The sequence below is a fragment of the Lepidothrix coronata genome, unplaced genomic scaffold, assembly GCF_001604755.1.
Source record: "Lepidothrix coronata isolate B3197 unplaced genomic scaffold, Lepidothrix_coronata-1.0 Scaffold191, whole genome shotgun sequence".
Lineage (NCBI taxonomy): Eukaryota > Metazoa > Chordata > Aves > Passeriformes > Pipridae > Lepidothrix > Lepidothrix coronata.
Window position 1 is genome coordinate 1,688,432 of NW_016690371.1, and position 10,223 is coordinate 1,698,654.

Genomic DNA, 10,223 nt, shown 5'->3' on the forward strand with positions numbered 1-10,223 from the left:
TCTTTTTCAAATACAACAAACACCATTCCAAACTCATCATGAATTTTTCTGCCCAAGGCTGAGTGGGGAAAGACAACATCTATTTTCATTCCATGTACAATTCTTAAAAACAACATTGTAACTGAATGATTCAGAAATATTGAGTCTTGGAGCAGTTATTTTTCCCATTGCTTCAGCATAATGTTTCAAAATCCCAACAGAAAGCCCCCATAAAAATGCAGGGGTCCAATGGTATATAGCATCAGTAAAAGTCTACGGTCTAACAATCTCCATGCTCTCCAACTGAAGCTTTCTGGGTTTATTTGCCCTAGAAGTTGTCTCTACTTCCAGCCCTCCAGTGCAGGCATGTCAATAGGCAGGCTCCCCTCCTCTGGCACAAGGTTCCTAGGAAGCATTAAAGGAGAAGGCATCAGGAAGCTACTTCTGCTGCTTCCCCACCCAGCCTCTGCTTAGCCTACCAACACCATGCAAGCAGCCATTCAAGCTTCTTGCTGTTCCTCTGGTTCCTCCTGTCTCTCCTGTTAGCATGTGTCACAAAGATGTACGCCATGGAACTGCCACTTGGCAACTTCCAACTTTCATCATCGGGCTCTCACAAAGATCCTCACACTTTACCTCTTGTTAAAGGCCAGCTAGTACTTAAAAGAACCCCAGTAGATTGCTTCTTTCAACAGCTTTTGAAGGTGTCTGACTTTCTCACTGGTTTTCTTCCCCCTTCTCTCTTTATTAACTTCACCTTCTAATTAGGTCCCACGAAGATACATCTTCTCATTTAACTTAAAAGGTTCATTGACCCTCTGGCGTACTGTTATAACCCGTAACCTGTGAGTACAGTAATTAGGACATTATAAAACACTGAGCTGATCTGTACGCTTCACATTCAGAGGAAGAGACGTGTGCTGCGTTGCAAAGAGAGCTGGCTGAAGTAAGAGAAGCCCAAAGTGAAGCAAAAAATAATATTTTAAAAAAGAAAGTGGGGATTATTCATGGGAAGAAGAGATCGATTGGAGCAACAAACTTCAAGGAGAGATGCTAAGGGCAGATGCTCAATTTGCTTCAAGAAAGCTCCAGGAGCAGTAAGCAATAAAAGACAAGCAAAATGCAGGAGAAGGAAGGGCAGCAATCACTCTCTGACTTTTGTAACACATTCCTACTGCAGCAGACTAGCTGTAACAGAGTTCATGATAAGAAACTAGTTGAGAGTCAGCTTTTATCACATGCTGCTCCTAGTGTGACCCGTGACACAAGGATGGACCGAAACTGTCTTCACTACATTCATACAGTCATGTAACTCCACAAGGATTTTCATGCAAATTCAATAGGTCAACTTAATCATCAAGGAAATAATAGCACCTTTCCTAAAATGTTTTTCTTGTGAAGACAACTGGCTCATTTTATTCTTATTTACTATTACATTGTTTTTCAGCTGATAAAAAAAGAATGTGTCAAAATGTCTGGCAACACCAACCACCAAGAGACAGATGAAACTGCAGATACCAGCCAGTGTTATACATCACTGTGAGTATGAAGCAGGATTTCAAGCACTTTTTTCAGACATCCCTGAAAGTAATGGTTTATGAACCACATCCTTGGCTTTTTAATCAACACAGATATACTGCCTTCAACAGGAGTACACTGCTAAATATACGTGTACTGATGTACAGTATGATACACTAAAACAAGTATATCATGCTTAGATCTATGTCAAAGTAAAAAATGCATTAAGTGTGTACATGGAACTGTATTTGTACCAATGGAGAATGTAGCTCATTAAATTGCTAGATTTAATGACAAGATTGTTAACAGTACAGAGATATCTGCAAAATCCTTTGGATCATCCTGGATTATCTCTTCAGCTTTTCCTCTTACATAATTTTTAATTTCCTTATCAGTTAATCCTGTTATGGAGGAGGTTTTGAACAAACACTTTAATTTTTGCATGTTCTAAGTGGTATATGATGCAAATTGATTTCCATGATATCCCTTTTCTATTGTGACCCTTCACCGTTTAAGCTCTGCAATAATATTATATAATAGAGCCCACACATCACCCTTCCCTCTTTTATAACACAGTCACGTCACAGCATGTACTTTTATGAGCACCTCAGAAAAATGCCTTGCTGGTTCTAAAACCCACACACAATTCTTTTTCCTTCTATTTTTTTTTCCCCACAGAAATTCTGATTTGCTTCGTCAACATCAGTTATTTATCCCTGTAGCAGCCTGAAAAAATAGGCAATGTTAGTCTCTCTTGTAAATCCTGAATAAGCGATGTTAACGATTACAGTTTACAAAACCGTTGCTACCGGAGACACCTCAAAGTTCATCAATGAAATAAAGTGCGCCTTAAAGTCTAGTGCTATTCCTATTAATCAAAGCTTTTCCACTCTATAGAAGCAGGCATGCTTTGAGAGCATGTGTGTCTGGGGAACTCAGCTTGCTGTAATTCCATAAACATTCGTCTTCCCTGCAGAATCATGAGGCCAAAGGGAATCAATCAGGTATGATACAATCTGCAGCAAAAATGCTGAGATCCAGTCCAGTGACTTAGGGGCACACCTTCTACCTCGCCAGTAGGGTGTTTGTGAAGCTGGTCCTTTAACACAAAGACCCTCACTTTATGTTTGGCCAGTAGAAAGAGAAAAGGCTGTGGTGATGCACAAACTTTAATACAAGTTCAAAAACCTTTTTTCTTTTTTTTTTTTAATTCTCCATTATATTAGAATATATAACAACACTACATCCACAGTGCACCTAATGGTTTTACAGGAAGGAGTTTCTGGAAGAAACAGCTATTCCAGTTTTTCTTGGCCATATTCTTTCTCTCAAATATCATGTTTATCAACCATGTTTTGTTTTCACATGTGGTAGAAAGCTTTTTCTATAGATGGCGCTCACAAGATCCAGGTAAGCGTGCAATGATAATTTTGGTATTTGCTTGTTTAAAACAGAGTTCATGTAAATGATAAACAAACCTCAAAAGACATATTCCAGGCAAAGGGAATGTTTGTGCAGATTCCAATACTCCATCTCTCTCCAACAGGCTGCTACCCAGCCTTTCCACAATCAGCATAAGAACTCACATATGTTTCCATTTTGTTTCCATATTTTCCTTTTTGTAAACCAAAGAGGTCCATAAGAGATTATGCAATGAAAGACATTTTCTCTGCTCATCCAGACCTGATCCCCAAACATGATAAAATATCGCAAATAATTGTAACTATAAGAGCCAACTCTCACCTAAGCTATCAGAAAAGATTGGGAAGCACCTGCAAAGGACTAAGGGTATTTGGAAGCATGTCAGAGGGATTAAATAAGGAACAAAAACTGTGTGGTCTTTGAAGGAGGTAGCACAGAGGAGAAAATAACAAAGAGAACAAGACAGCATAAATAATGTTTCAGAGCTGGAAGTGTCATAATCAGGTCAAAAGGGAAAAAAAGATGGCTTTGGCGATCTGTGTGCTTATAGCTTGAAGGGAGATCAGAGAGCGAGTGCTATCATAGACAAGGAAGGATGTAAAGGGGTCTGGAGGAGGAGATTTAAAGTTGTTTCTGTCTGAGTTTCCTCACTGTAGAGTTCAGAGCTTTGGTGTTCTAGACTTATTGAGACCATCATCATAATAGTATAAGCACCAATCATAACCATTTCTGCTCCTCCTTTTTTTCAATCTCACATTTCACAGTTTAAAAATTCATCATGGTGGATGAATAGACTGGCTATATTTATAATATTGAGTTGTTGGTCCATTTACACAGCAGGTACAACAAAAAAAGCTACCCTTGAGTTTCTATTCTCCATTAACCTTGCCAGCAAATGAAATCCGTGCCAGTTTAGGAAAACATCACATTTTTTTCTGGCTGCGGGTAGAGAAGGAGGAGAGGAACACGTAGCAACAACCTTGTCTCTCTTTTGGTTTGGGGTTTATGCCAGCTGCATTGTTTGTATTTAGGCTTTGTTTTCTGGCATTTTCCCTTTAAGCATATATCTCTATTAACACAAACACATTATGAGAAGACTACAAGGTTAGATTTACAAAGTCAGCTACTCAAATGCACTGGAACACCAAAATTTGGGTTGTCTTCAGAAATAAGTATCGGGAGGCATAGAACTGAAGCTCTTACAGAGCCACCTTGGTTTATAATCTCCATAGTTAAAAGTAATCAAAGTCTATATCCTGTATGAACCAGCTACTACCAGAGACAAGAAATGTGGTTAGATAGTGAGCTTTGCAAGCATTTTCCAGCAGCAAAGAAACTTTGTCTTCTGCTCCTCCGGGTGTGGGGTGTTCAGTATCCTCAGGTTTCAGCCATTCTCCCTCTCATTGCTTTCCACTCATTTTCTCTTCTTTCCTGTACACTTGCCCTGGCACCTCACCCCTCTCTGCTCTGCTTCAATACCCAGCCTGCTCTGGTTTGTGTTTTCACTGATATACAACCCCACTAGGGTACTGCTACTTCACCTCCTGGGTCTCCCACTGTTTCTCCCATCCTGGTATGCCCATCCTGGTTTGTGCCATTTCTTTTTTGCTTTCTGATCACTAAGACTTGCACACAGAATTCCCTCTGGGCCACAAAGGAAGCACCAGTCTCTGGGAGCTCCCCATTCCTGATCTACATTTCTGACCCTGTCTCCATTCTTCCCTACCTTGTTCCCGGCAAAGATGGACATTCTTTTGACACTACGCTTTCAGGGCAAAAAAAATATTTTTTCCTTAATTTTATTCTTGGAAACAGCTCTCTTACTTCAGCTGAAATAGAGAAAAAGTCTTGAAAGGAAAAGGCTGCTTTTAGAGTCTTGAACTGTCCTTGCACTGATAGCCTGCCTAGGAGACACAATCCAGTACTGTGTTGTTTAGATAATTTTGATAATGTTTAAGTTAGATTATCAGAAAAAAAAAATTAATGGGAGCACACTAATTTAAATTCACCCTGTAAATGTTCTTGAGTGAGTTCTTTCAAAGTCTCCTTGGTCAACAGTAAACCATGTTTATGAACTTTGATCACAAATGAATTTCATGACAGGTGATTTTTTTTTTTTTTGAAAAAAGGAAACATGAGCTTCTGTTTGTTCAGCATGTCTACAGTCCCACTTCTGGGAGCCAACATAGTCATACTAATATATCACTGTCACTGTTTGAAAAACAGCCTCAAATTTATGGCAGGCGCCAAACCCTAAAATAAACATGTAACAAACAGTTCTGGGAGCAGTAGAAGCAGCAAAGCTTGATTTATTACAGATGAATTATGGCTGAATTGCTAACAAACTAAGCTCTGACCAACGCTTTTGCCTTGGTTGAAACAGTCAAAACATCTATTTCACCTGTGGTCTGCCTAGTGCAATTGGGGGTGTGCTCACATAAGTCTATCCCTTACTGGTCCCTTTGTTTTACCTAGTCACTTATCATCTTCAAACCCACTGGAAAATGGTGTATCTAAGTCCTCTAAAATTCAGCAAATCAGCTCGAAAGTCATGGGAGGAATTATCCATAGATCTGTATTCTCTACACACAGAGAATAGTGGAAACAATAAATCTTAAGCCTATGCAGTAAACTAGATATTTTTCCATAATTTTCCAAGCATTGGCATAACTTTCCTTTCTTAAATATGTCTATAATATCCATTGATTCTGTAGATCATACCTGAGCTATTTTTAGGTCATAGAAATATAAAATTCAAATTGTAATATGAGGGATTTGCAATACCTTAGTGAGAAATAATTGTTTATAAGGAATGTGTCAAAGCCAGCCTTTGATGTCACTGACTGCTATTACATGTTTATGCAGCAAAGGCACACATATTCGGCTGTGGGGCACCTGTATTGGAAGCTTCTGGGTCAAACAACTGAAAGTCTTTCAACTTGGTTTTCACTTTGTTTCTTAAATGTCGTAGTGAGAATATACAATATAAAAAATTTAATGTGATTTCTCCAGACTGCAGGAGGTATATGAAAACTGATGGCACATTCCCACGAGTACAGTTTACACTACAGGGAACAAACGATTCCAAAAGTCAAAGATAGTGAAGATGAAGACCTCCTAATGTGAGGGACCAGAGGTGAAAATTAGTGGGGAAATAAGCGAGGGGAAAAATAAAGAACTGATAAATCAGATAAAATAACACCAAATCTCTGAATAATCTACAGTAATTTCCACACCCTCTAAAAATGCAAACAGTTCTTTGAATTAATGTGGCCATGTAGAATACATATTGCTACTCCATCAGCCCATGTGAACATAGATTTCAGGAAGAGTATGTTCTTTCAGGGCACTCACTGATAACTGTTTGAATACCTGTTCTGTTTATCCTATCCTATCCTATCCTATCCTATCCTATCCTATCCTATCCTATCCTATCCTATCCTATCCTATCCTATCCTACCCTATCCTATCCTATTCTTCTTACATCATACTTATCATTGCATGTTGTCAAAATCTTTCAGCTGAATGTTACATAACATGACTCAAAACTGTTACATACAGTAATCAAAAATTTGCAGCAATTATTTTATTCTCTGGAGAATGTTTTCCTGAAAATAAAAAAAACCAAATTCATATTACACTAATTTATATTTATTAAAAAATTATGATAGTTTCACAAAATACAGAGTGAATCCTTGTGTTCCCAAAACTACAATTCAGTGAGACAGAAAGTAGCTCTCGGAGTTGGGACTGGTCTCCAGAGACAAAATCCCCACAGCCATCCCTATGGCCAGAAAATCCCAGCTGGTAGTTTTGGTGAGTTTTGTAGATCAGACACCAAAAACTAATTTTGAACCTTTCAATCACCTCTATGAAACTAACCACCACGTCTTATTTGAGTGTCCATTTTCTTCTTGATTTCAAGAGGAAGTTCTGGGTGGAAACTGGACATCTAAAAGTGTCTGTGGCTCTGACCTCTACTGACTGTAGGTTATAGATTGGAATTCTGTTCTTTTTGTGAAAGGTATCTGAAAGCTGTCCCTCCAGAACCAAAATGGCATTGTGTGATTTCACTCTGAAGTGACTGCCAGGGAGAAATGCCATCCATTTAAACTTCAATATTTGCTGTTGTTTCAGAGTTTCACAGCTGCGCAGTTCCTGACCCAAGTGCATTTGACCTGCAAGTCCTAATGACGCATAGCCCAAAGTGATGTGACCTTTTTGACTAGACCTCAGGGTCCCAGTATAACAAAAATGACGAAAAAAGATAGTTATGAAACTAAATAAAGAGCTCAAAGTTAAAATTTCTCTTTTAAGATCAATGAAAAGGTTTTATTTGAAGAAGTTATTGCCCATTTCTGTGAATAATGAGGCTGCTGCCAGAAACCTAAGAGATATGTCCCCCCAGGCCATGGTATAGAATAAAACCAAGTGAAAGATACTACAACATATTAATTAGTCAGTGGACTTCCAGCTTCTCATTAACAGTCTCCACTGAAGTTTCAGTAATTCCTAAGCATTCCATAATAAAATAGAACCCACTTCAGGGATCCAAGCAACAACAGATTAATTCAGTGAACTTCTGACCCTAGTGTGAGGATTGAGTTCTAATCCTAAATCTAAGGAGGACTAAGGAGGAAAATTCCATAAACACACAAAGGCCAAGACAAAACCAACCAACCAACCAACCAAAAAACGAGGCAATGCAAATTTTTATCATAGGTTGTTGCAAAAACTACAGGAGTTGGATTGCCTGATGCCATTAAGAGAGTTTTCAAAGGAATATGATAACTACCATCTACAAATTAGTCTTTTCAGCTGAACTTCCCTGAAACATTTGTTTTGTTCTCTTTCCTCTTTTTCTTCCTTTTGACTTAATACATATAAAATAAAGGGTTTAGTTAGTGAAGAACCAAATACTTTAAATTTGCTGAGACATTCTGAAGACTCCATGTCTCTAGTCAGATGCCAGAAGCCTTGGGTTTCAATTACTTTGCATCATGTGGTGGACAAAGATTTCAATTGTGTTATGTCAAGGCTGAAGTGTGAACATATTAGACATATTACCACTCTTTAGACATAAGAAGATCTACAAGTCGAGGAGCAGAGAGGCAGAGGAGGAGGTAAAAAGGAGGAGACATGCATCAGAGTGCCTGACCACTCTCTGCCCAAATTCTCCAACTTTAGTCTGAAGTTCTCTCCCTCCAAACAGGTCTCTCCCATGTGGATCTTCAGGAACTTTGCCAGAATTAAACTCTTTGAGTACTCCACTGCTCTGTCAGATGTCACTGAGTCACCGGAGGCCGCAAAGTTACTAAGGATGGGCAGGACACATGTGCATATGAACCACTGTGGCATAAATCTTTTCCTTCAGAAAACCAGGCTAGGACCAAATCCTTTGACGTGTGTTTTCTATGGCATACTGCTGCTTAGTCATGAGGAAGTGATGCAGGACAAGGAGTTCTCTTTGGGAGCCACATAAATACAGTTTTCTAAGAAATTTTACAGTACATTCAACTACTGCACATTTTTCTAAAAAGTCCCATTTCTTTGAAAGACAAAAATCAGAAAAATACTTTTCCCAAGAGTTCTGCTTTTCATCTTCAGCACGGCGTTAAAAGTTCATGAGGATAAAAAAAGACAGCAAAAGGCAAAGCAAAGCAGTAAGTCTGTGCTGCTTATTTTAATAAGCAATGCTACTGTTCCAGTATCCATCTGGCTAAACAGTCCCCTATTTTGAATTTTAGCATCACAAGTTTCCAAGAAAAAAAAAGTAATTCTAAAAACTTTAACATTAAAGGAGAAAAAGTCTACACACTATGAGATCCAGTAAGAATGCAATATTCTGGTAACTTTGAATTAGATTTGCCATAAATTAGAGGGTTATAGAAAAATGTATTTCAGGTAAGGTTGAGTTTCTCCTTAACAAAAGATACATCCATTTTTTTTTTTTTTTGCTAAATTAAGTCAGGATAACCCTATAAGGGCTCTTCATCGGTATTCTGCTGATAAAATGCTATTTATGCAAGCAGTGAAGAGCTAAGGAAATAACAAAGGTCTCAAAGAAATATAAAGAAAAACCCAGTGACTGTACTAGAGTTGTCCTCTCACCGGCACAATGCAAGTTTGCACATTACTTTTCTGTATCTCATCCTCAGTGCCAGGGATTTATTCAGTGCATGGAAGTATGAAGACAAACAATGGCTTTTTTCACCTCTACAGAAAGCAGCTCCACAACTGCAATGAGCAGATATCCTGCATGATGCAACGACAGTGAGGGAGGATTGAGTTTTAAGTTTAATTCTCCTGTGCCAAACAAAGAAATCGCAAAACTTTCTACAGAAGGCAAAGAATTTCTCAGTATGGGAGAAACAGCAGTTTACATCAGTTTATACTCAGTATCTATTCTTATTTTTGCCCATATTTTAAAAGATTTTGTTAATGATCCTACTTTAAGTCTGAAAAAAAAAATCAAGCTAGGAATAGAACAGTATAGAGATATCTAATAGATCATCTGGGGTGTCTACCTACAATTGAACATATTTCCATTATTGTGCAATATACTTCAAAGAGACAGTGTCTTACACAATAATCAATGTCTGAATTTGCAGAGGAAAAGGAAGAAATTATGCTTGATTAATAAATGTTCTTGACTAAGCCATTTAACAGAACAGGACATTGAAAGGGAAAAAGATCTTAGTATTCTGTTAACAAGTTCACAAAAATGCAGTGAGGGTAACATCTGTGAGCCATATAAAGTAGGAGGCAGAGAAATAACAAATGAGACAGATGCAGTCAGACATGGCAAGACTCACCGGCAGGATAAATTATTCCATCTAACCATCTCTATCTCAGGGACCTACAGATCTCCCATGGTCTTTAACTTTTTTTTAAGTGGTTTGGAATCTTCCATTTTTATTGTGTGTTGCAGCACTTTGAACACACTATAACTCATATTGAGGATAATTTGATTAGGATTTTTTTTGTTAAGTTTGTTTTGTGTAAAATGAAACCCACAGGGATATTAGATGCATTAATGTAAACGATTACCAGTATTTTTTTACCAGTTGAATGCAATTTTGTCAATTTGGTAAAGATGAGTAAGACTACAATAAAAAGAAAGCACAATTTTCAGACACAACTGTTAACTCCTGGAGCTCTCCCACCTTCCTTAATACAGATGATGAACTACAAGCACGTGGTTCATTGGTTGCTTCCTGGTAATCCCATTGCACAAATTTACCTTACACCACCTTTGGGATGAGAGACAATAAAATGCACAAGCAAATATTTCCATAAATTTG

The 10,223-nt window shown here is 38.1% G+C and overlaps 1 long non-coding RNA gene across 1 annotated transcript; it reads left to right on the forward strand.

Annotated features, from left to right (window-relative positions):
* The first annotated feature begins 583 nt into the window (after window positions 1-583).
* Window positions 584-7,163, forward strand: LOC108505452. Its single transcript, XR_001877514.1, has 4 exons — window positions 584-683; window positions 1,427-1,518; window positions 2,395-2,501; window positions 7,057-7,163. It is a non-coding gene; the product is annotated as an uncharacterized LOC108505452 (long non-coding RNA).
* Window positions 7,164-10,223: the final 3,060 nt, after the last annotated feature.